The 24,860-nt window shown below is 44.2% G+C and overlaps 1 long non-coding RNA gene across 1 annotated transcript; it reads right to left on the bottom strand.

Annotated features, from left to right (window-relative positions):
• Positions 1 to 3,496: 3,496 nt before the first annotated feature.
• On the bottom strand, positions 3,497 to 24,474 carry LOC117086338. Its single transcript, XR_004438295.1, has 3 exons — positions 24,464 to 24,474; positions 6,588 to 6,599; positions 3,497 to 3,700 (listed from the first exon to the last, which is right to left on the bottom strand). It is a non-coding gene; the product is annotated as an uncharacterized LOC117086338 (long non-coding RNA).
• Positions 24,475 to 24,860: the final 386 nt, after the last annotated feature.

Raw genomic sequence — 24,860 nt, 5'->3', positions numbered from 1 at the left:
TCCTGTCTTCTCAGGAAATCTAGTGATGATCTCTTGTCTTCTTTCTTCAACTTCTCCTTCCTGTTAGCACTTAATCATTTTCTAGTCTCACATTTTTTAAAAAGTTCTCCTGATCCCACCCCACCCACTTCAGATACCTCCCTCTCTTCTCTTCTTTACAGTGAAACATCCTCGAAGAATGGTCCACATGGGTGCTCTATTCCCACCCACCCTTCAGCAAACAGGACCTGGTAAGGTTAAACAGCTCCTGCTGAGGTTATGGGTAACCTCCTTGTCATTAAAGACAATGCATCCGGCTGGGCTTGGTGGCTCATGCCTGTAATCCCAGCACTTTGGGAGGCTGAGGCGGGTGGATTACGAGGTCAGGAGTTCGAGACCAGTCTGGACAACATGGTGAAACCCCATCTCTACTAAAAATACAAAAATTCGCCAGGCGTAGTGTAGGGTGCCTGTAATCCCAGCTACTCAGGAGGCTGAGGCAGAAGAATTGCTTGAACCCGGGAGGCGGAGGTTGCAGGGAGCTGAGATCACACCACTGCACTCCAGCCTGGGTGACAGAGCAAGAGTCTGTCTCGGGGGAGGGGAAAAAGGCAATGCATCCTTTCCAGTCCTCATCCTACAAGACCTCTCAGCAGCATTTGCCATAAATGGGCAGCCCACCCTAATTCTTGAAACAGACTCTCCCCTTTGTATTTCCCAGGCCTCAGTCTACTTCTTCTCCTTTTCTCACCCTGCTCTCTTCTTTCCATAGATGATTGCCTCTCTCCAAGAGGCAGCAAGAACCATCCATGTACTGCCAAATTTTCTAGACAAGTGTGTATCAAATTTTGGTCTCTACAGAGTCTGGAAATTCAGATTCCAGAACCTCACTCCAGACCTACTGAATTAGAATCTCTGAGTTGGACCAAGGAATCTGAATCTTTTATAGAGTCCTGGAGATGAGTCTTATGCACCACATGTTTGAGATGCGCCATTGCGACCCATCTATCCAACTGCCTAGGGGATAGTTCTACCTGGATATTTCACAGGTACTGTAAATGCACCATCTGTGTGATGGACATTCTTAGTGCTCACGAACATCCATCTGTCTTCCTTCCTGGACACAGAGAAAAACACCACAAGCCCTCTTGCAGTTACGCAAAGTCATGTGACTAGCCCTGCACAATGGACTGTGAACAAGAGAGTTATATGTCCCTTCCATGCAGAGGTTGTGAATGCGAAGGATCTCACAGCTCCTGGCAATCCGGAAGCCCTGGTGAGGGTAACAGAACCACAAGATGAAAGTGAGTGGATCTCTTTCACTGCTTGGAAGGTTGCTGCAAACGCGTAACAGACATCGTGTGCACAAGAATTAAGAACTGAACCTTTGTGGGGTTAAGTCCCTGAGATTTGGGGATGAATGTATTATGGTACCAGGATGTAGCTCATCCAAAATAGAAATTCATCCTCTCTCTGGCTCACTCCAACCTACTCCACTCTCTAGTGTTCTCTCTCTACTCAACTGATGAGCCAGAAGCTTCATGTTAGAAGTGAGTGGAGGTTCTTATGGATTCTTCACGTTTTCTTAGAAAGGAACAGTTATTCACTCCACACTCCAGGAAGGAGAAATGTGGGAGCATTCTTCTCCCTTTCTTTCCGTTGTCACTACCCTCTGTCTCTCTCTTTAGGGAAGAATGAGTTTCTTATCTTATTAGTGAGATTCATTGAACTACCTTTACTGCCACTTGTCTTACACGTCCTGACATGGTACTTTAATCCTCACCTAGTTCTTGGCATCTGAGCTCAACTAACATGGAATTAAGAGGGAAGGAAATAAGAGGTTAATAACATCCCTAAATCCACACTATAAAAGACAGAGATTACAGCTATATTGTTTTCTACTGTATTCCTAGCACATGGCATATGGAAAACGTAAGTATATGTTGTTGACTTGCTGAGATATTGGAATTTCCATGATAGTTCAACTGTTACAGAGAAAACAGTACAGAATATTTGGAAGCAAGACTATCATGTAAATCTGTGTTAGAGAGAGATCGTTCTGTCTTTACCACCCAGACTTCTCCATGCCCATCAAATACTTAAGTTTTCAAGGATGAGAGAAGTAGAATATGGCTCACAATATTCCTTCCTCTTCCCCATCTCCTTTTATTTTATATGGTTGGGGTGGTAAAGGGCACAGTCTGCTCATGCCTCTGCCTTATGTCAGTCTAAATGTTCATATTTCCATGTTTGTGAAGTTTTCTGAATCTTATTACATGGTGCATTATTCTATTCTAGAATCCCTCTGTTCTTACCCTTTACAATTTTAAATTAAACTAAAAGCTGACAATGTGGCATTTTTCTCCTTGTTTTAAATTCCCTTCATTCTGTTTTTGTAAGGTCTTGTAACAATAGTTACATATTTGCTGATTTCAATTAGTTATTCAAATTATTTCACAAGGGCCTGCAAGATGCCAGGCATAGGGCTAGGTGGAGGAGACAAAATGGTGAACAAAACAAATCCATTGCCTGCCCTGAAGGAATTTACAGTTTAGTAGGGGCAGGAAACAGGCTAATTAATTGATTCCACGAATGAAAACAAAATTACAAGTAGAGATAAGAGCTTTGGAGAAAAAAACCCATGATTGTATGACAGCATTTTAACAAAGTCATTTGACAAGGGACTGGAAACCAGTAGGAAATGCTTCCTGAGGCAGCTAGAAAGGAGAAAGGAGGTATGAACGGGGCATCTCCAAGGACTGAGGAAGGAGAATGGAGCTGAAAGAAGGTTAGTGTCTGAAGGTCCGAGAGGCAGGAGAGTGGTTCACGGAAGGCTCAGGGGCACTGGGGCAGGGATACTACCAGACATGTATTTTGGAAGGAATTCCTGGACTTCAGTATAAAGAATAGATGGCAGGGAGCTGTGGCTAGTGAATGTGGGGAGGCCAAGTGAGGAGGCTAATACATCTCTCCAGGCAAAGGTGATGAAAAACTGGTCTAAGGTGTGGCAGTGGAGAAAAAGAGAAACAATCAATTTTTAAAAATTGGAAGATAAAATAATAGTTAACCCTCCTGTAACACTCACCATGTGCCTCTGCTGGGGCAGCCACCAGCCACATGTGACTATTAGGCATATGCATTGAGACTTGTGCAAATTGAGGCACGTTTTGAGTGTGAAATGCACACCAGATTCCAAAAACTTGGCACAAAACAAGAACCTAAAATATCTCATAAATATCTCATTAATAACTTTTTTTTTTTTTTTTCTGAGATGGAGTCTTGGTCTGTTGCCTAGGCTGGAGTGCAGTGGCGAGAGCTCCCCACACTGCAACTTCCACCTCTGGGGTTCAAGCAATTCTCCTGCCTCAGCCTCCCAAGTAGCTGGCTAATTGGCCACCAACACACCTGGCTAATTTTTGTATTTTCAGTAGACACGGGGTTTCAACATGTTGGCCAGGCTAGTTTCAGACTCCTGGCCTCAAGTGATCTTTCCGCCTCAGCCTCCCAAAGTGCTGGGATTACAGGGGTGAGCCACTGTGCCTGGCTTCATTAATAACTTTGTATTAATTATGCATCATCGATATGATAATAGTTCATATATACAGGCATACCTCAGAGATATTGCAGGTTTGGTTCCAGACCACCACAATAAAGTGAATATCGCAATAAGGCAAGTCACATAAATGTTTTGGTTTCCCAGTGCATATAAACATTATTTATACTATACTAGTCTAGTGTAAAACAGTGGCAGTCTATACCTTGCCACTGCTTTATCAACTGTCATCTATTAAGTGTGCAATAGCATTATGTTTTTTTTAAAAACCATGTACATACCTTAATGTAAAAAATACTTTAGGCTGGGCACAGTGGCTCCCACCTGTAATCCCAGCACTTTGGGAGGCCAAAGCAGGCGGATTACTTAAGGTCAGGAGTTCGAAACAGTTAGCCAGGCATGCTGGCAGGCGCCTGTAATCCCAGCTACTTGTGAGGCTGAGGCAGGAGGATTGCTTGAACCCGGAGGGCGGATGTTGCAGTGAGCCGAGATCGCGCCACTGCACTTCAACCTGGACAATAGAGTGAAACTCTGTCTCAAAAAAAAATAAAAAGAAAAAGTAGCACATACCTTAACGTAAAACATACTTTATTGCTAAAAAAAACGCTAACAATCATCTGAGCCTTCACCAAGTCATAAACTTTTGCTGGTAGAGGACCTTCTCTTGATGTTGATGGCTGCTGATTGATCAGGGTGGTGGTTGCTGAAGGTTGAGGTGGCTGTGGCAATTTCTTGAATTAAGACAACAATGAGGCCAGAAGTGGTGGCTCACACCTGCAATCCTAGCACCTTCGGAGGCTGAGCGGGCAGATCACAAGGTCAGGAGTTCCAGACCAGCCTGGTCAACAAGGTGAAACCCCATCTCTACTAAAAATGCAAAAAATAGCTGGGCATGGAGGTGGGCACCTGTAATTCCAGCTACTCAGGAGGCTGAGGCAGGAGAATCATTTGAACCCAAGAGGCGGAGGTTGCAGTGAGCCAAGATAATGCCATTGTACTCCAGCCTGGGTGACAGGGCAAGACTCTGTCTCAAAAAAAAAAAAAAAAAAAAGACAACAATGAAGTTTGCTGCATCAACTGACGCTGCTTTCACACAAGATTTCTCTGTGGCATGCGATGCTGTTTCATAGCATTTTACTCACAGTGGAACGTCTTCCAAATTTGTAGTCATTTTTCTCAAACCCTACCACTGCGCTATCAACTAAGTTTATGGAATATCCTAAATCCTTTGCTGTCATTTCAACAACGTTCACAGCATCTTCATCAGGAGTAGATTTCATCTCAAGGAGCCGCTACCTTTGCTCATCTATAAGAAGCAACTCCTAATCTGTTCAAGTTTGATCATGGGATTACAGCAATTGAGTCCCATCTTCGGGCTCCACTTCTAATTTTAGTTCTCTTGCTATTTCCACCACATCTGCAGTTACTTCCTCCACTAAAGTCTTGAACCCCTCAAAGTCATCCTTGAGGACTGGAATTAACTTCTTCCAAACTTCTTTCAATGTTGATGTTTTGACCTCCTCCCATGATTCACAAGTGTTCTTAATGGCATCTAGAACGGTAAACCATTTCCAGAAGGATTTCAATTTACTATGTCCAGAGCTATCAGAGGAATCATGATCTATGGCAGCTACGGCCTTACGAAATGTATATTTTTCTTTTTTTTTTTGGGGGGGGGACGGATTCTTGCTCTGTCACCCAAGCTGGAGTACAGTGTCTCAATCTCGGCTCACTGCAACCTCTGCCTCCTGGGTTCAAGCGATTCTTCTGCCTCGGTCTCCCGAGTAGCTGGAACTACAGGTGCACACCACCACGCCCAGCTAATTTTTGTATTTTTAGTAGAGATGGGGTTTCACCATGTTGGCCAGGCTGATCTCAAACTCCTGACCTCTTGATCTGCCTGTCTCGGCTTCCCAAGGTGCTGGGATTACAGGCATGAGCCACTGCGCCCAGCCATGAAATATGTTTCTTAAATAATAAGACTTGAAAATCAAAATGACTCCTTCATCTGTGGACTGAAGAATGGATGTTGTATTTGTAGGCATGAAAACAATATTAATCTCCCTGTACATTTTCATCAGAACTTTTGGGTGACTAGGTACATTGTCAATGACTAGTAATATTTTGAAAGCAATCTTTTCTTCTGAGTGGTAGGTCTCAACAGTGGGCTTAAATTCAGTAAACCATGCCATAAGTAGATGTTTTGTCATCTAAGCTATTTGTTCCGTTTATAGAGCACAGTTAAGTAGATTTAGCATTATTCCTAAGGGCCATAGGATTTTTGCAATAGCAACTGAGCATTGGCTTGAGTGTAAAGTCACCAGCTGTGTTAGCCCCTAACAGGAGAGTCAACCTGTCCGTCGAAAATTTGAAGACACGCATTGACTTCTCCACTACAGCTGTGAAAGTCCTAGATGACATCTTTTTCCAATAGAAGGCTGATTTGTCTACATTGGAAATCTGTTGTTTAGTGTAGCCACCTCCATCATTGATTTTGTGTGTGTGTGTATGTGTGTGACAAAGTCTCACTCTGTTGCCCAGGCTGGAGTGCAGAAGCACGATCCTGGCTCACTGCAACCTCTGCCTTCTGGGTTCAAGCGATTCCAGTGCCTCAGCCTTCCAAATAGCTAGGATTACAGGCGCCCGCCACCACGTCCGGCTAATTTGTGTATTTTTAGTAGAGACAGGGTTTCACCATGTTGGACATTCTGGTCTCGAACTCCTGGCCTCAGGTGATCTGCCTGCCTCGGCCTCCCAAAGTGCTGGGATTACAGGTGTGAGCCACCACGCCTGGCCCGTCATTGATCTCAGCTAGATCTTCTGGATAACTCGCTGCAGCTTCTACATCAGCACTTGCTGCTTCCCTTTCACTTTTATAGTACAGAGACAGCTTCTTTTCTAAAACTTCATGAACCAACCTTTGCTAGCTCCAAACTTTTCTTCTGCAGCTTTCTCACCTCTCTTAGCCTTCATAGAATTGAAGAGTTAGGATTTTGTTCTGGATTAGGCTTTGTCTTAAGGGAATGTTGTCATTAGTTTGATCTTCTATCCAGACCACTCAAACTTTCTCCATATCAGCAATAAAGTTGTTTGACTTTGTCATCATTCAGGTATTCACTGGAGTAGCACTTTCAATTTCTACAAGAACTTTTTCTTTGCATTAACATCTTGACTGACTGGCACAGGAGGCCTCACTTTTGGCCTGTCCTGGCTTTTGACATGCCTTCCTCACTAAGCCTAATTATTTCTAGATTTTGATTTAAAATAAGAGACATGCAACCCTTCCTTTCACTTAAACACTCAGAGGCCATTACAGGATTATTAATTAGACTAATTTCAATTTTGTTGTATCTCAGGGAGTAGAGAGGCCCAAGGTAAAGGATAGAGAGATGGAGGAATGGCTGGTTGGTGGAGTAGTCAGAACACACATAACGCTGATCAATGAAGTTTCCTATCTTATGAGAGTGCAGTTCACGGTGCTCTCAAACAATTATAATAGTGGCCGGGTGTGGTGGCTCACGTCTGTAATCCCAGTACTTTGGGAGGTCGACTTGCGTGGATCACTTCAGGTCAGGAGTTCAAGACCAGCCTGGCCAACATGGTGAAACACAGTCTGTACTAAAAATATAAAAATTAGCAGTGTGTGGTGTCACACGCCTGTAATCCCAGCTATTCAGGAGGCTGACGTAGGAGGCTCGCTTGAACCTGGGAGATGCAGGTTGTAGTGAGCTGAGATCACGCTACTGCACTCCAGCCTGGGTGACAGAGTAAGACAATGTCTCAAAAAAAAATTACAATAGTGACATCAAAGATCACTGATCACAGATCACCATAACAGATGTAATAATAATGAAAAGGTTAGACATATTATGAGAATTACCAAAATGTGACACAGAGTTGCTAAGTATGTGCTGTTAGAAAAATGGTGCCAATAGACTTGCTTGACGCAGGGTTGCCATAAATCTTCAATTTGCAAAAAAACACAGTATCTGTGAAGCACAATAAAATCAGGTAGGCCTGTATTGGGTTAAGTAAAACCTATTACAATTCATTTCACCTGTTCCTTTTTCCTTCTTTTTTTTAATGTGGCTACTTTAGAAAATTTTAAACTACATCTACACCTCACACACTACTTTTATTTGACAGTGCGGCTCTAGACATACCAATTCTCTTCATTCTGCCAACAGCTTAGGCTAAATATTAACACTTGCATACTGGAAACTGAAGTGATGGGACCCCAGCTGTAAATGGCCACCCAGCTAGTAGAAGGTGAGCTGAGATTTGCTCTCATGTAGTCCAGTTCCAGAATTTGTGCTCTTAACAACTACACTCGCACTGTCTTTCGGAAGGGTTTGATGCTAAACAAGTAAAATTTTAAATTTTGCTACAATGACCTAAAAGCGGTTTTGGAAATTGGCACACTGTAATAGGTTCTTTGGAAAGAACCAAAATTACATACATATATTATATATAATATATATGCATATAATATATAGAATATATGCATATACATATATATTATATATATATGTATTTTTTGAGACAGAGTCTTGCTCTGTCACCCAGGCTGGAGTGCAGTGGTGCAATCTCCGCTCACTGCAAGCTCCGCCTCCCGGGTTCACGCCATTCTCCTGTCTCAGCCTCCCGAGTAGCTGGGACTATGGGCGCCCGCCACCACGCCTGGCTAATTTTTTTGTATTTTTAGTAGAGACAGGGTTTCGCTGTGTTAGCCAGGATGGTCTCAATCGCCTGACCTCGTGATCCACCCGCCTCAGCCTCCCCAAAAGTGCTGGGATTACAGGCGTGAGCCACCGCGCCCAGCCACATATACATATTTTTAATGAAGAATTGTCTCACATAATTATGGAGGCTGAGACATCCCATAATCTGTTGCTATGAGCTGGAGACCCAGGAAACTAATGATGTAATTTCAGTCCGAGTCTAAAGGCACTAGAACCAGGGGAACCAATGGTATAAGTCCCACTCTAATGGCAGAAGAAGACCAAGGTCCCAGCTCAAGCAGGAAGGCAGAAACGAAACAAATCCTCCCTCCTTCTGTCTTTTGTTCTATTTAGGCCCTCAGTGGATTGGATGTTATTCACCCGCATTGGAGAAGGCAATAGGCTCCACTAAGTTTGATTCAGATGCTATTATTTTCCAAAAACCCCTCACAGACACACCCAGAAATAGTGCCTAACAAGACACTTGAGCATCCCATGTTTGTCAAGTTGACACATAAAATTAACCATCACACACCCATAGAGTGCTAATTAGGAAAAGCAGCTTGATCTCTTTTTACTATATTTGCTGCTGATGCACTCTTTGGCATCCAAGTGTAGGTTATCTCTCTCTGTCTCCATTGGCTCATCTTTACATTGATAATAATAAATGAACTTATTGTGCCAGGCGTGGTGGCTCATGCCTGTAAGTCCAGCACTTTGGGAGGCCGAGGCAGGCAGATCATGAGGTCAGAAGTCCGAGACCAGCCTGGCCAATATGGTGAAACCCCATCTCTAATAAAAAAAAAAAAAAAAAAATTAGCAGGGTGTGGTGGTGCGCACCTGTAGTCCCAGCTACTTGGGAGGCTAAGGCAGGAGAATCATTTGAACCTGAGAGGCGGAGGTTGCAGTGAGCCAAGATCGCACCACTGCACTCCAGCCTGGGTGAAAGAGAGCAAGACTCCATTTCAAAAATAATAATAATAATAATAATAATAAAATAAATGAACTTATAGTATTGTTGCAAGTATTAAATGAGATCATTCATGTCAAGTACTTGGAACAGTACTTGGCACATAATAAGCTATTATTACCATTAAAAGGGTACCAAGTTATGGTATGTGTACTAAACAGCATATTAATATTTTGCTTTTCATTTTGTATTTGTTTCATTCTATTCTTTATCTAGCTTTTGCTTCTCATTTTAGTTCTTATGCTGTGCTCTTTTTTAGGTAAGAGTAGTTTGGCTACAAATAGTGAGAATGCACATCTGAAGTCTGCGTAAAAATATACCAGGACTTGTCTTATTGTCTTAGAATTGCAGCTAAGGCCCAATGCTTAGGATCAAAGGTACTTAATCTGTCACATTCTAAGTGTGCCATTATTTAGGGCTGGTCATCTCACTCCAGAGCTTATGAGAAGTACCAAGAAGTACCTCTGGACTGGCCCTATCACTGACTGCCTTCCTTGCAATCCCCCAGTCGGTATAAAGCAGGTATTTAGAGCAAGGACGTGGCACTGGGGGGAGTGAAGTGTTTGAGACTATTCCCTCTGCTCATCCAGTCAGGGGCCTCAGGAGACTCACTGGTCAAAACGGGAATGACTGAAGGAAGAGGAGATCAGTCTTTCATTCTTTGGTTAGATGACTGCATAGCGAGAAGATGTAATGATCTGTCACCTGTGCTTGTGACCATGTGAAAGAGAATTATGGAGATGTGACATGTCAAGGCAGGAGAGGCAGGCATGAGACTGCCAGGGAAGAGGAAGCCAAGATCACTGCCCTTGAATTCCTGGAGGAGAAAGGTATAGAGAATGGATCCTGCACTGAGTTAGCTCCAGATGATAGCAAAGACTGGGGACTGTCACAGCAGGAAGGACAATGAGAAATGCAGTGGAACAGAACCAGCCAGGGGTCTGCTGCAAGATCTAGCTGTATCTTGAAAGGACCTGCTAATACTTGGGGAACTACTTGAAATCGAGCCCCTGGTCAGTGGAAAATGACAATGACCATCATCCATATCACTCCTACATGGACATTGAGAAAAAAGAGCAACACAGCCAGTCAAGCGGAGCATGCAAACTTGTGCAGGATGGCAGAGAAATGTTCGCCCTTTTCTTCCCCCTCCCCCAGTTCCTTGGAGACGTTAGTTCTTAGAAGAGGGAGGAGATGTCTGAAAACCAGACCAACTCCTGGCCATAAATACATAGTCACGTACACACATACCTACACCTATACGAAGTCACACAGTTACATACATGTATACCAACACACATACATCATGCACACTTACACACACACATGCACGTGTATCGACAGAAACAGACACGCATACACACATTTGAAGTCATTAAAGCCACAACTGTAGCTGTCTTTATCTTTCTGAGCTGCTCTAGCAAATGAGTATTTTTTTTTCTTTTTTGAGACAGAGTCTCACTCTGTTGCTGGAGTGCAGTGGTGTGATCTCGGCTCACTGCAAGCTCCATCTCCCAGGTTCATGCCATTCTCCTGCTCAGCCTCCTGAGCAGATGGGACTACAGGCGCCCACCACCTCGCCCATCTAATTTTTTGTACTTTTGGTGGAGACAGGGTTTCACTGTGTTAGCCAGGATGGTCTTGATCTCCTGACCTTGTGATCCTCCCACCTCAGCCTCCCAAAGTGCTGGGATTACAGGCATGAGCCACTGTGCCTGGCCCGCAAATGGTAAATTATAAACAACAGCAATTTATTGCTCATAGTTCTAGAGGCTAGGAAGTCCAAGATCAAGAGGTCAGCAGATTTGGTGTCTAGTGAGGGCTCGCTCTCTGCTTCATAAATGGCGCTTGTAGCTGTGTCCTCACATGGGGAAAGGGGCAAATGAACTCTCCTAAAGACCCTACTTCTTAATACTGTTGCATTGTAGATTAGGTTTCAACATACAAATTTCAGGAGGACACAAACATTTAGAACACAGCACTAGCCTGTACTGGAGAGAGGGGAGGACTCAAGATCTGAATCACACACAAAACTGAATTTTAAGAATGAAGAGGCATGAGTCTTAAATAATAGAATAAGAACCATTCTTGTAATCAAAAATGGCTGACAAGTTACAGAATCTAGCCAAAAAGTCTTTATGGGAGACACTACTTTGTGGGAAAAGGAGGGTTCCAACTATGTAGTTGAGAGTATCCAATAAGCCAGAAAGAACTGAAAGGACCAAACAATTTAATCCATGAGCACCAGAGCTGCAAGAGGACACAGAAAGGCCCATTCCTTTGGTGATACACAAAGCCATCATCTGATAGCTACTCATGAAGCACCTACTATTGTTCTATACAATTCACTGTAGATGCAGAAAGGATTAAGATCTGGCTCCTATCTTCAAGGAGCCTAAAGAAGACTATTATAGCTCTTGGCTAAGGATTTACGTCACTGCCCAAGCCTTGTCTGAAATGAGTGGTCCTGGCTTTGAACTCTTACTCCTCAACTGTCTAATCACCTTGAATCTTTCCAGAATTCTAAGATAACTTCCTGCTCTAAGTCACTTGATGCTACACAGATTTCAGTAACAACAGTTAAATCAAAGAGCTCCTCCAGCTGCATTCTCTGCATTACGAATACAGCTTTTTTGCAGCCTGGCAGGGTCTTCACAGACAATCCAGCTCCATTCTTCTCCTCTGGTTTTGTTTCTTCTTGCTGTCTGTCTAAAGGAGGCAAATGGGGCAGGAATTGTGGAGGGGAGAAAAGAAGAGAAAAATTTATCTAGACATACATTTTAAGTTCCACTTAAAAAAAAAAAAAGATTAAGATCTCCACATTACCTGCTAGCAATTTGCAATTATTTATGTAAACAGCTAATGATTTTCTAATGGAATTGACTGAAGAGAACCAAGGAGAGTCCTGGTAAAAACCCATTTTTAATAAACCAGTGACTTTTTACACTACCAAATTTCAACCATTTTAACCTCACATAGCTAAAAGGCATTCATAACCCAAACTTGAAATCACCAAATTTTATTCCATGATCCTCACTAGAATCTGGAAACGTTAGTAATTCTATTCCCACATTCAGACTCCTCAGTGACAAGTTGATTTTTAATGGTATGTCCTATAGACAGTGCATATCAGTAGAGACATAACAGTTTTGCCTTGAAGAGAATGCACAGTAAAACTATAAAAGTGCTTTAGTGCATTTCTAGCAATAAAACCCAAGAATACAGAGTTACATGAGAAGCTGCCTGCTGCGGCAACAAAGCAAAGTCAACTGACAAAGAATCCAAGATGCTAATAAGAGTGGATACTGAACTTTTGTAGTTCAAACGACAATATATCAACTAAAGGAGGACGAGAATTAACATATCTATTGCTTCTATATATTAACCTAAATAAAAGAGACATCTGGCATCAGGTAAAAGTTTATTGATGTTAGAGGTTATCAATTTCTTTTGTCTCATTATGAGTTTTTTCTAAATCAAATAATGAAAAGCAGAGGGGAAATGTTATCCAATATTTTAAATCTTTTGAATAATCTGTAAATATGACATTTGCAGAGGTCACATTATCCGAAGGTCACATGTGAGATAAGAGGAAGAGAATGGACAACCAAAATATTTTATTTTAGTTCTCTATGAGGACTGTTTAACAGATCACCAGGCAGGATCAAAAGAATTTGGCCTTATCTGCTGGAACAATTATGCATACCTGCACAACACTGGGAGGAGTGCAGAGCAGGGAGTAAGGGTGTGGGTGCTGCAGTCCAACTGGCTTGGTTTCACATCTAATCTTAACTTTCTGGTTGTGTGTCCTTGAGAAAGTAACCTCTCCTAAGCCTCAGCACCTTCGTATATAAAATGGACAATGTTTCATGCATGGCAAGTGCTCAATAAATGTTAGCAATTACCATTATTATGAAGGTTTATTGAGAAAATGATCCCAAAGAGCCACCTGACCCACTTCTTCCTTTCTCTGCTGATAAAACAATGTTTAGGCCATCCCACTTTTCTAAGCCAAATGAAAATCAGAAAATGCCAAACTTCTAAAAACAAAATTGTTTGACATATGAACTTCTTTATGACAATCAATTAGACTTCAAGAAGCAGCTTTGCATCCAAATGAGGTTCACAGATCTCCTGGATGCCATTCTGAGAGCCACTATGTGGCATGGACACTGTGTGGTGCAGTGTGGTTTGTGGTGAGCCATCGTCAGGCCTACCCATGGGTAGTGGATGTAAGTGGAGAATCCCCAGACCCTGCAGCAGAAGTCCTATGACGCAGACCTTAGGCCTGGGACATGCAGCTTGCAGAGGGGCAGAATGAAAGCCTTAGTAGGTCACATAAGTTATCTCTGAGTGCTGATGTAGCCAGGGCATAAGAGACAATAGGCCCACAGTTCTCTGTACTCTGAGTGACCTGGGGTCATCTTCCTGCATGTAGGCTGCCAAGGCCCCCAGACTGAAGTGATCCTCCATGAGAAAACAAGGCAGAGAGAAGCCATTTCTTTCCATCTAAACCTTTATCAAGAGTAAATCCTTTACATTGCTATTTAGCAGCTTTGATTGTAAGTCAGAATAAGAGCAACCTTGAACTGAGTCCAAACTGCCCTCTTCACTCACCCGCACACCTGGTCAGGCCTAGTCTACATACGTGCCACCCACTCCCTTCCTCTCCCAGGGGCAGACATTGCTAATGGATCACAGCAGTCTGTCCTGCTGAGTCCAGATGAGCCCCACAATTCTCATCACTGGCCCTCAGGAAGCTACTGTCATCCCACTAGAGTTAGCGAATAAGTTCAACCCAATTTGCCAACCCCAATGGACACTGAATTTTATGCCGTAGACTGAGAAATACTAAACAACCCCAAATTAAAGGGGTTAGAAAAGCATAATCAGTTTGTGCACCACTGTTTTTCAAACCAGAGAGAGTATATGATAAAAATAAAGACTACTGGCTGGGCATCGTGGCTCACACCTATAATACCAGCACTTTGGGAGGCCAAGGCAGGCAGATCACGAAGTCAGGAGATGGAGACCATCCTGGCCAACACGGTGAAACCCCATCTCTACTAAAAATACAAAAATTAGCCAGGTGTGATGGGGGCGCCTGTAGTCCTAGCTACTCAGGCGCCTGAGGCAGAAGAATCACTTGAACCAGGGAGTCAAAGGTTGCAGTGAGCAGAGATTGCGCCACTGCACTCCAGCCTGGGTGACAGAGCGAGATTCTGTCTTGAAAAAAAGTAATAACTAACTAATTAAATAAATAAATAAATAAAGACTATTGCCAGATATTGGCCCATCTCACTTTAGATTTTTATTGTTTTCATGGCTTTCTAATCGCACATCTATTTTAAATTTTCCTCTCTGTTTCCAAAGTGTTTCTGACTCATTCCTCTCTCACACCCTCTTAAATGTGGTGGCCATTCAGCAGCTGGATCTGGCCTCTCCATCTAAGAGCACTTCTGCTCCATTTTAGACCTTTCAACATTTAATACCCTCTCAGTGTCACTATCAATAGAGCTATGAGTGAGCTCAACCTTTCCCTAGAAGTGGTGATTTAATGTGTGAATTATATAGTTATTAGAATGGGCGTCAGGGAAGCAGTGTAATATATGTAATGTGGGGGCTGATGGGGCTAGAGGAGCTGAATCTGTCTGGATGATTTCTGGCACTTCTTTTAATGCTATGTCAATTATTCTTATGACCAATCACTCAAAGCTGTCTATTACCTTCTAATAATAATAATAATATTTTTCACTTAATGTTGCACCTTTCACCAGAGGATTTCAAAGAGCTTTGCAAACATTCATTAACATTTTATGAAGTGGGCAGGTAATATATAAATACCAAGTCACATGTCTCTGAATAGCAGCCATTAATAGTTCCCTTGACACCACATTCAGGTTAGGGCAGAAACTAAAAGAGACTGCATAAATGAGAAGTCACGCGCCATCATTACTGGCATTTACTGGGTGTCCACAGAGGCCTGCCAGAGATGCAAAGATAAGTCTTATTTTCTTGTCTTTCAGTGTGATGGGAAAGGTGGGCTGTCCTTCCTCTTACTACCTCTCACATACACGAACCCCTCTTCCGGAGACACAGTATAGACAATCCGGAATACTAGATTCTTTCAGACTCAAGCTCTTAGATCCCCTGCTAAGAGGAAGCTGTCTTCACAGAGGGATAATTCTGGTTGTCCTATCCATGATCCTGACACAGGAATTGTAAGGACTTCCACCCTATCCTCAGAACAAAATGGAATAGCTAACAGTGCACACCAGGGGCTGGGAAGGACATGCTGTCAGAGCCTGGGTAAGGGAAGCTTGAACATTGAGTGTCAATGAGACTAGGTGTGAGCAGTGACCTAAGAGGCAACCACAAGGGGTCCCTAAGAGCCAAGGTTACAAGTGCCCGAGTGAGTGGCTGGTGGGGACAGGCAGAGGAGAGGAGTCACCCTTGAACTCCTATTCTCTTTTTTTTTTTGAGACGTAGTCTCACTCTGTCGCCCAGGCTCTGTCGTGCAGTGGCATGATCTTGGCTCACTGCAACCTCCGCCTCCTAGGTTCAAGCTATTCTTGTGCTTCAGCCTCCCAAGTAGCTAGGATTACAGGCGTGAGCCACCAGGCCTGGCTGATTTTTTGTATTTTTAGTAGAGACAGGGTTTCGCCATATTGGCCAGGCTGGTCTCAAACTCCTGACCTCACGTGATCCACTCACCTCGGCCTCCCAAAGTGCTGTGATTACAGGCGTGAGCCACTGCGCCCAGCCTGAATTCCTATTCTCTATGTAATTTGTCTGTATGGAAGATGTAACAGAATTAGAACGGGAACCAACAGCCCATTTTGTTCATTCCTCTTGACTTTCTCTGGGAATGTAAGCATGTGTTTACTCACATACTGGTATTAGTCAAGATATGCTAAATTAGGCTGGGCATCATCACCAAACAATCTCAGGGTGTTGACACCACAATCGTTTACTTGTTGTTCACACTAAATCCATTTCAGCCTCATATCAGAATCCCTACTAAGAGGAAGCCAGCTTCATGGGGAAGGGGGCGAAATTCTGGTTGCCTATGAATGATCCTGACCCAGGAATTCTAAGTATCTCAACCCCAGCTTCAGAGCAGGTTCAGGTTGTTCTTGGGGACACTCATCCTCCATGTGGTGGCTCATCATTCCAGGCTTCAATCTTGGGCATCTCCATCCCAACATGATCCTTCCTGGTTCACCATGGTGGGGAAAATAAGATGGAAGGTAACATACCAGCTCTTAAATGCTTTCCCCAGAGGTGACACACGTCATTTTTATTCCCAGCCTGTTGGCTAGAACTAGTCACATCATGCCATCCAACTAGTGGAGGGGCAGGAAGACACAGTCCTCCATGTTCCAGGAGGGGAGGAGAACTGGAACTATTAGTGAACATTAGCAATGTCTGCTGCAACTATTAAGTGCTGGCTTAGTTTGGGACCTGTGGAATCTTCTTTTTTTGTTTTTTTTTTGGAGACAGAGTTTCGCTCTGTCACCTAGGCTGGAGTGCAGCAATGTGATCTCCACTCACTGCAACCTCTGCCTCCTGGGTTGAAGCGATTCTCCTGCCTCAGCCCCCTGAGTAGCTGGGATTACAGAGATTCGCCACCATGTCCAGCTAATTTTTGTATTTTTAGTAGAGATGGGGTTTCACCATGTTGGCCAGGCTGGTCTCGAAATCCTGACCTCGGGTGATCCACTGCCTTGGCCTACCAAAGTCCTGGGATTACAGATGTGAGCCATTGTGCCTGGCTGGAATCTTCTTTAGACTTCAAAGGCAATGTAGTAGAGCATAGAACAAGAGTATCATGATACATGGGTTGGCTTCCCTTGCCTTGTGCTCTGTGGACATGGTCAGACTGAAGATAAATGCATCCTAAACATTGGATATCACCCAGATAGTCTAACGGTGCCATTGTGTTCCTTTCTGCACAGACCTAAGCTTTCTCCCAACAATTTTTCCTCTCATGCTTGCTTTCTCCTTTTTATTCATTAATTTAGAAACTTGGGTCAGCATATTCCTCTCCTACCCCACTCCCAGTTTCCTTTACACAAAGGATGTTTTCTGACGGCAAAAACATCATGCAATGGGGAGAATCCTGTGAGCCAACATTTCCGTGTTCACTAAGAAAGTTCTCTCCTGTCTCCTTTTTGAAATTTAAGAAATGATGATCATTCTGGTGATTTATGCAATATTCACTCTTGATTACCCACCAGTGCATTATCCATACTGTTTCCTAATCATTGTTGACATAATTGGGTTAGGAAGATATTTTTCACCCTAATTCACTATCCCTTCTTTAAAAGCAGAAACTTTTCTTAAGGAGATTTTTCTTAAACCTGAAACAGATTTCATGTTCTTCATCTTAGAAAGAGTATGAAGCCAAAAGTTATTGGCTCCCTTCACTACTCACGGCCAGAAGTCTCTCCCTTCCTCCCCCACCTTCTGGGCTCAGTGGACCCATCAGTCCTTCATTTTCTTTTGGAAGCTGGTTCAGGGAACAGTCTACTGTGGTAGAGGAAAGTCAAGGCAAAGGGGGAAGGAAAGGAAAATTCCTCCATGTCACCATCAAGTTCCTGGCACCCTTTCATTTTAATTATTTACAGCTACTCTAATTTTTTCTAGTGGGAAAAAAGGATTTGAGAGGTATAAGCGTAGGAGCAGGGAGCTGGTTCCACAACTTCTCAGCTATGTGATTTGGACAACACACTTAATCCCTTGGGTCTCCATCTACCAATATCTAGAAAGGAAACAATAATACTGCCAACATCATAAGATTGTAAAGAATAAATGAAAATATATACATGAAATACCAGAAAGAAGACATGTAAAATTTATCTCCCCTTCCTGAAAAGGTTGTTCCATCTCCCTCTTCCCCTCCTCTCTCCTTTTTCCTCTCTTCCCAACCCATCACTTCTAACCTTTTCCCAGGCAAAGACTGAGATGCCCACATTGAAACTTTCTTTGCCCAAGAAAGGTTCCATTAGGCCTCTGTCTATGACAAAGCTCCATTAGGCATTGCCCAGGTGAAATTCCATTAGATCTTAAACAAAAGGACAAGTCTCTCATTAAATCTACTGGGAGACATCAAGAGAAGAATTCCTAATAACAAATATGCACATAATATTTATTATCCCTTAGTGAAAGTATGCATGCAGTGACCCTTGGCATATCATCATGAATAAAAATGGTTTTAGGTTGGGTGCAGTGGCTCATGCCTGTAATCCCAACACTTTGGGAGGCCGAGGCAGGCGAATCACGAGGTCAAGAGATCCAGACCATCCTGGCCAACAGGATGAAACTCCATTTCTACTAAAAATACAAAAATTAGCTGGGCGTGGTGGCACCCGCCTGTAGTCCCAGCTACTTGGAAGGCTGAGGCAGGAGAATCTTTTGAACCTGGGAGGCGGAGACTGCAGTGAGCTGAGATCATGCTACTGCACTCCATCCTGGTGACAAAGCGATACTTCGTCTCACCAAAAAACAAAAACAAAAACAAAAACAAAAAACAGTTAATAGCCTCTCTCCTGACTTAAAAGCATAACAGGCTGTTAAAAGGTTTCAGGTGCCCCATCCACCCATCCAGAGGTTAACATGAGAAGTTAAATCTTTCCTGGGGGCCAGGTGCAGTAGCTCACACCTGTAATCCCAGTATTTTGGGATGCTGAGGCGGGTGGATCACTTGAGGTGAGGAGCCAGAGACCAGCCTGGACAACATGGTGAAACCCCGTCTCTACTGGAAATACAAAAATTAGCTGGGCATGGTGGTGGGCACCTGTAATCCCAGCTACTCAGGAGGCTGAGAGACGAGAATTGCTTGAACCTCCTAGGCGGAGGTTGCAGTGAGCCGAGATTGCGCCACTGCACTCCAGCCTGGGCAACAGAGCAAGACTCCATCTCAAAAGAAAATCTTTCCTGGGGAACCTTCTATCCTCAGGTTTGCACATTCCTGTTTTTTTTTTTTTTTTTTGAGACGGAGTCTTGCTCTGCCACCCAGGCTGGAGTGCAGTGGCCGGCTCTCAGCTCACTGCAAGCTCCGCCTCCCGGGTTCACACCATTCTCCTGTCTCAGCCTCCCGAGTAGCTGGGACTACAGGCGCCCGCCTCGTCGCCCGGCTAGTTTTTTGTATTTTTTAGTAGAGACGGGGTTTCACCGTATTAGCCAGGATGGTCTCGATCTCCTGACCTCGTGATCCGCCCGTCTCGGCCTCCCAAAGTGCTGGGATTACAGGCTTGAGCCACCGCGCCCGGCCGCACATTCCTGTTAAAGTACCTCCTTCATGCTTCCACCTCATGAATCAACCCATCTTTTGGGAAACTTCAGCCCCTCTTCTTGGAAACTGGTCTCAATCCCAAATCCATCCCCATCTAAGGTACATTTCTGCAACTCTCAGTAGTTAAGTACACAGCAACACCTCAACCAGGAGGAGGGCTGGAAAGGAGAGACTCCTAGGTGCAATTTTTTTTTTTTTTTGAGACAGAGTTTCACTCTTGTTGCCCAGGCTGGAGTGCAGTGGCACGATCTCGGCTCACCGCAACCTCCACTCCCAGGTTCAAGTGATTCTCTTGCCTCAGCCTCCCAAATAGCTGGAATTAAAGGCATGTGCCACCATGCCCAGCTAATTTTGTATTTTTAGTAGAGATGGGGTTTCTCCTTGTTGGTCAGGCTGGTCTCGAACTCCCGACCTCAGGTGATCCACCAGCCTCAGCCGCCCAAAGTGCTGGGATTACAGGTGTGAGCCACCACGCCTGGCCCCTAGGTGCATATTAATAGCACAGCCCAGGATAGGGAGGGCGCAGGCCTTGCAAAGCAAGTCCATGTGTGGCCTCACCAACCCCACCAGTATAAACTGAAAGCACATCTATTTATTCTCCCAACTTTATAGCTAATAACTGTTGGGCTAAATAAACACATCCTCCAAAGACAAAAAAAATTTCATCTGTTCATTCATTTATTCTGCAAATACGTATTGGGTTATCATTATTATTATTATTTTGAGATAGAGTCTCACTCTGTTGTCCAGCCTAGAGTGCAGTGGTACACTCTCTGCTCACTGCAACCTCTGCTTCCCGGGTTCAAGAGATCCTCCCACTTCAGCCTCCCAAATAGGTGGGATTACAGGTGTGTGCCATCACACCTGGCTGATTTTTTATTTTTAGTAGAGACAGGGTTTCGCCATGTTGGCGAGTCTGGTCTTGAACTCTTGGCCTCAAGTGATCTACCCACCTTGGCTTCCCAAAGTGCTGGGATTATAGGCATGAGCCACCATGCCTGACCTGTATTGGGTTATTTATTTTTTATTTTTTCGAGACAGAGTCTCACTGTGTCGCCCAGGCTGGAGTGCAGTGGTGCGATCTTGGCTCACTGCAACCTCCGCCTCCCGGGTTCATGCCATTCTCCTGCTTCAGCCTCCCGAGTAGCTGGGACTACAGGCACCCACCACCATGCCCAGCTAATTTTTTTTTTTTTTTTTTTTTTTTTTTGTAGAGACAGGGTTTCACTGTGTTAGCCAGGATGGTCTCAATCTCCTGACCTCATGATCTGCCCGCCTCGGCCTCCCAAAGTGCTGGGATTACAGGTGTAAGCCACCATGCCCGGCCCTGTATTGGGTTATTATGTGTGTCAAGTACTCTACTAGACTTTGTGGACTGTTGCTCCTCTTCTGAAGTTTGCATTCTAGTAGAGGCATGTGCTGGATATCTTCTGTGTGCTTGGCCAGATTCCCTCTCCACTCTTTACAACCCTACTCTGTGTTTTGGGAGACTGACCTTTATGAACTATATCCATTGGCAGCCTTGCCCTTTGGTCTCTGGTTGGATAAGGCCAATGAGAAGCACTAGCAGAAGACTGGATTGAAGCAGGAGCGTGAGGTCTGCATGTTTATTCCGCCACACCCTCCCTGCTGGGTCACAGCCCTGGCAGATGGGCTCTTCTATAAACTGTAGCTATTCTCTCCATGCTCAAGTAGCTGCTCACTGCCCTGCCCCATTCAGGCCTAGGGTGGTAAGAGTTTCTTGATATTGTTAAAAGGAGCATCATCAGCCCTTGATGGGTTCCCTTACCTGCCCACATCTTTGTAAACAGGCACTTGACCAGCCTCTCCTCAACTATACCATTTGAGTGGGTTGTTTTCTACTGGAACTTCATTGATGTAGGGAGGTAGATGTATAATCAACATGATCCATAATACTGCTTATAAAATCTAGTTATTGTAAGAGAAGATAGATTGTGGAGGGGAAGGCACTGTAAGAGTGGTTAGGAAAAGTTATTTGAGCAGGTTACCTGACTAATAAACAGGGGTCAGCAATTCTCTCAGGGAGATCACTGCAGACAGAAGGAAAAGCAAGTGCAAAAGACCAGAAGCAGGAATGAGCTCTGCATCGTCTAAGAAGGAAAATGAGACCAATGTGGAGAAGAAGAAGGAGCGTGATACGTGGTGAAGTGGAGAAGCAGGCAAGAGCCAGCCCAGGTGGAGCCTTGGCTATGGAAAGGTGTGGTGTATTTATCCATTTTCACACTGCTATACAAAACTACCTGAGACTGGATGACTTATAAAGAAAAGAGGTTTGGCCGGGCGCAGTGGCTCAAGCCTGTAATCTCAGCACTTTGGGAGGCCGAGACGGGCGGATCACGAGGTCAGGAGATCGAGACCATCCTGGCTAATACGGTGAAACCCCGTCTCTACTAAAAAATACAAAAAACTAGCCGGGCGACGAGGCGGGCGCCTGTAGTCCCAGCTACTCGGGAGGCTGAGGCAGGAGAATGGCGTAAACCCGGGAGGCGGAGCTTGCAGTGAGCTGAGATCCGGCCATTGCACTCCAGCCTGGGTGGCAGAGCAAGACTCCGTCTCAAAAAAAAAAAAAAAAGAAAAGAAAAGAGGTTTAATTGGTTCTTGGTTCTGCAGGCTGTACAGGCTTCTTCTTCTGGGGAGGCCCCAGGAAACTTACAATCATGCAGAAGGGAAGCTAGCCCATCTTACATGGCCGGAGCAGGAGGAAAAGAGTGAAGGGGAAGGTGCTACAAACTTTTAAACAACCAGATCTTGTGGGAACTCAATCACTATCAAGAGAACAGCAAAGAGAAAATCCACGTCCAGGATCCAATCACCTCCCACCAGTCCTCTCCTTCAACACTGGGGATTACAATTCGACCTGAGATTTGGGCAGGGACACAAATCCAAACCATCTCAGAAGGAGTTTAGATTTTGCTGTGGGGCAATGTGAAGACGTGAAAGGGTTAGTTTAAGTAGGAAGGTGGCATGATCAGCTTTATATCTCTGAAAGCACTCCCTTGGGCCAATCTGTGAGAAACGATTCTTGGGGACAAGAGAGGAAGCAGGAAGATCCATTGGAGCCTCTGGGAGCATCTAGAGCAGAGAAGATGGGGATCTGGATTTGGCTGGAGACGGACAGTGAACAACAGTGTTGGGTATAGTATATGTTGGAGGAAGAACTCACAGGACTTGCCAGGGAGTGAGATGTGAGGAATGGAAACAAGAGGAATCAAGGATGACAGGGAGGTTTGGTACTTGAGCAGCTGCATATGCAACGGCACCATTGACAGGGATGGTTAAGACTAGGGCAGCCGCTGCTGGGTGGGTGAGGGAGAGGAGGGAAGATTAGAGAAGACATCTAAGTGCAGTTGCCAGCATCAGAGATACCAACACGGGCATCATCTTCATGTAGAGAGGGACTTACCGCAGAGGAGCTGGACAAGCTGGTGGAGGGAGGGAATGCGGTTCATCTGCACCATCTAAACCTGGGAGGGTGACGAGACATCATTTTCTAACTGCTCATACATTTCAAAGTGCTGCTCTCTCAACAGAGTCAGCGTGTCACATTAATATGCAGAACACTGCTTACTTTCTTTCCTTCATTTCCTACTTCCAAATTGTATGTCTTCAGGCCTGCAGAAAATAAGAAAGAGGCCCAGCTCTGAACTGTATCCCTTTAATAGCTGTTCCCTTAGACATGCAAAGAAAAGTCTGGAGTGCATAGGGATGACCTGATTTTTATCCCATGGACTCCCCCTCCTCGACTTCTATGTATGGGAAAGAAAGGAATAGCTTTATTCCTTCATATATTCAACAAGTATTTACTGATTACCCATTCCGGGCCAGTTTCTAGGTGCTGGGGTAGAAAACAGACAAAAATCTCTGCCCTTATAGAACTTATCTTCTAGGTGGGGGAAATAGAAAATAAACAACAGATATCATTTTAAAAATTAAATGATAAAATGTCTTAGAAGCTGAAAAGGCTGGGGTCAGGAAGACAGGAAACAAACAACAAACATCCTTTTAAAAAATGAAATGAGTCGGGCGCGGTGGCTCATGCCTGTAACCCCAGCACTTTGGGAGGCCAAGGCAGGTGGATCACCTGAGGTCAGGAGTTCGAGACTAGTCTGGCCAACATGGTGAAATCCTATCTCTACTAAAAATACAAAATTAGCTGGGTGTGGTGGCACATGCCTGTAATCCCAGTTACTTGGAAGGCTGAGGCAGGAGAATCGCTTGAACCTGGGAGGCAGAGGTTGCAGTGAGCCAAGATGGAGCCACTGCACTCCAGCCTGGGCAACAAGAGCAAAACTCCATTAAAAAAAAAATTAAATAATACATCTTAGAAACTGAAAAAAAAAAAAAAAAGCAGAATAAGGGATATTTGAAGCATGGAGGGGGATTCCACTTTCAAATAGGATGGTCAGAATAAGTCTCACGGAGCAGGTGGCATTAGAACAGTGACTCAGAGGTGAGGCATACACTAGGCAGATATGGGGATAATGTCCCGGCAGAGGGAGCAGCCAGAGTCAGGAATGAGCCTGGTGTGAGAGAAAAAGCGAGGAGGCCGGTGTGACTTACCTAGCCGTGCCTAGGACACCCGCCCTCTCCAGCACCTGCTGAACCACCTGTCCTTCAAAGCCCAGTCCAAATGCTGCCTCCTCCATGAAGCTCTCCCCAGATACTCCTGTCCACATTCATCTTTCCACTCTTCTGGACTACCTCAGTACCCACAGTCAAGGCCACACAGTTCCGAAGTTGTTTTCAAATGGTTGTATTCATTTTGCCTACCCAGCTAAACTCTCAAGCTTTCTAAATTCAGAGAACCCTTCTTTGTACTTCGTTGTGTCAACCTTGGCACACGATAAGTGAATAATAAATGCGATTGATTTATTGACTAAATGAGGAATTCTTAAATCATCTATATTGGACTTTGAAATTACAGGCACATAAATACACATCCACATAAGCCTAGAATCTTCCCCTCATGTAGTGCTAACCTCTCTTCAGGACCTGGCTGGAATATCAAAGGACTGGGACCAAGGAGGACAGGAGGGATGGAAGGTGAAGAGGCTCCAGGCGATCATGATGTGTGTGAAAGATGAATGCTTGGGCTACAGAACTTGGGAACAGATTTGTTAAAATGGCACAGGGCAAAAAACAGTTAACTTTGGTGCCTCAGAGCAGCAGAGGAAAAAGCTGAAAATATTTTTTTTTGTAAAATTTGTAACTTTAAAATCTATGTTTTAAAAAAGACAAAAAACAGTGAAGGAGAGACTGTCTCAGTAACTGTCTAATGAGGTTGGCAAGGTGACAAATGTTTCTCTCTTCAATGGGTTT

This window comes from Trachypithecus francoisi, unplaced genomic scaffold (assembly GCF_009764315.1).
Source record: "Trachypithecus francoisi isolate TF-2019V2 unplaced genomic scaffold, Tfra_2.0 Lachesis_group1, whole genome shotgun sequence".
Classification (NCBI taxonomy): domain Eukaryota; kingdom Metazoa; phylum Chordata; class Mammalia; order Primates; family Cercopithecidae; genus Trachypithecus; species Trachypithecus francoisi.
The sequence above is the reverse complement of the archived record's forward strand: the minus strand, read 5'-3'. Positions and strand labels throughout refer to the sequence as shown.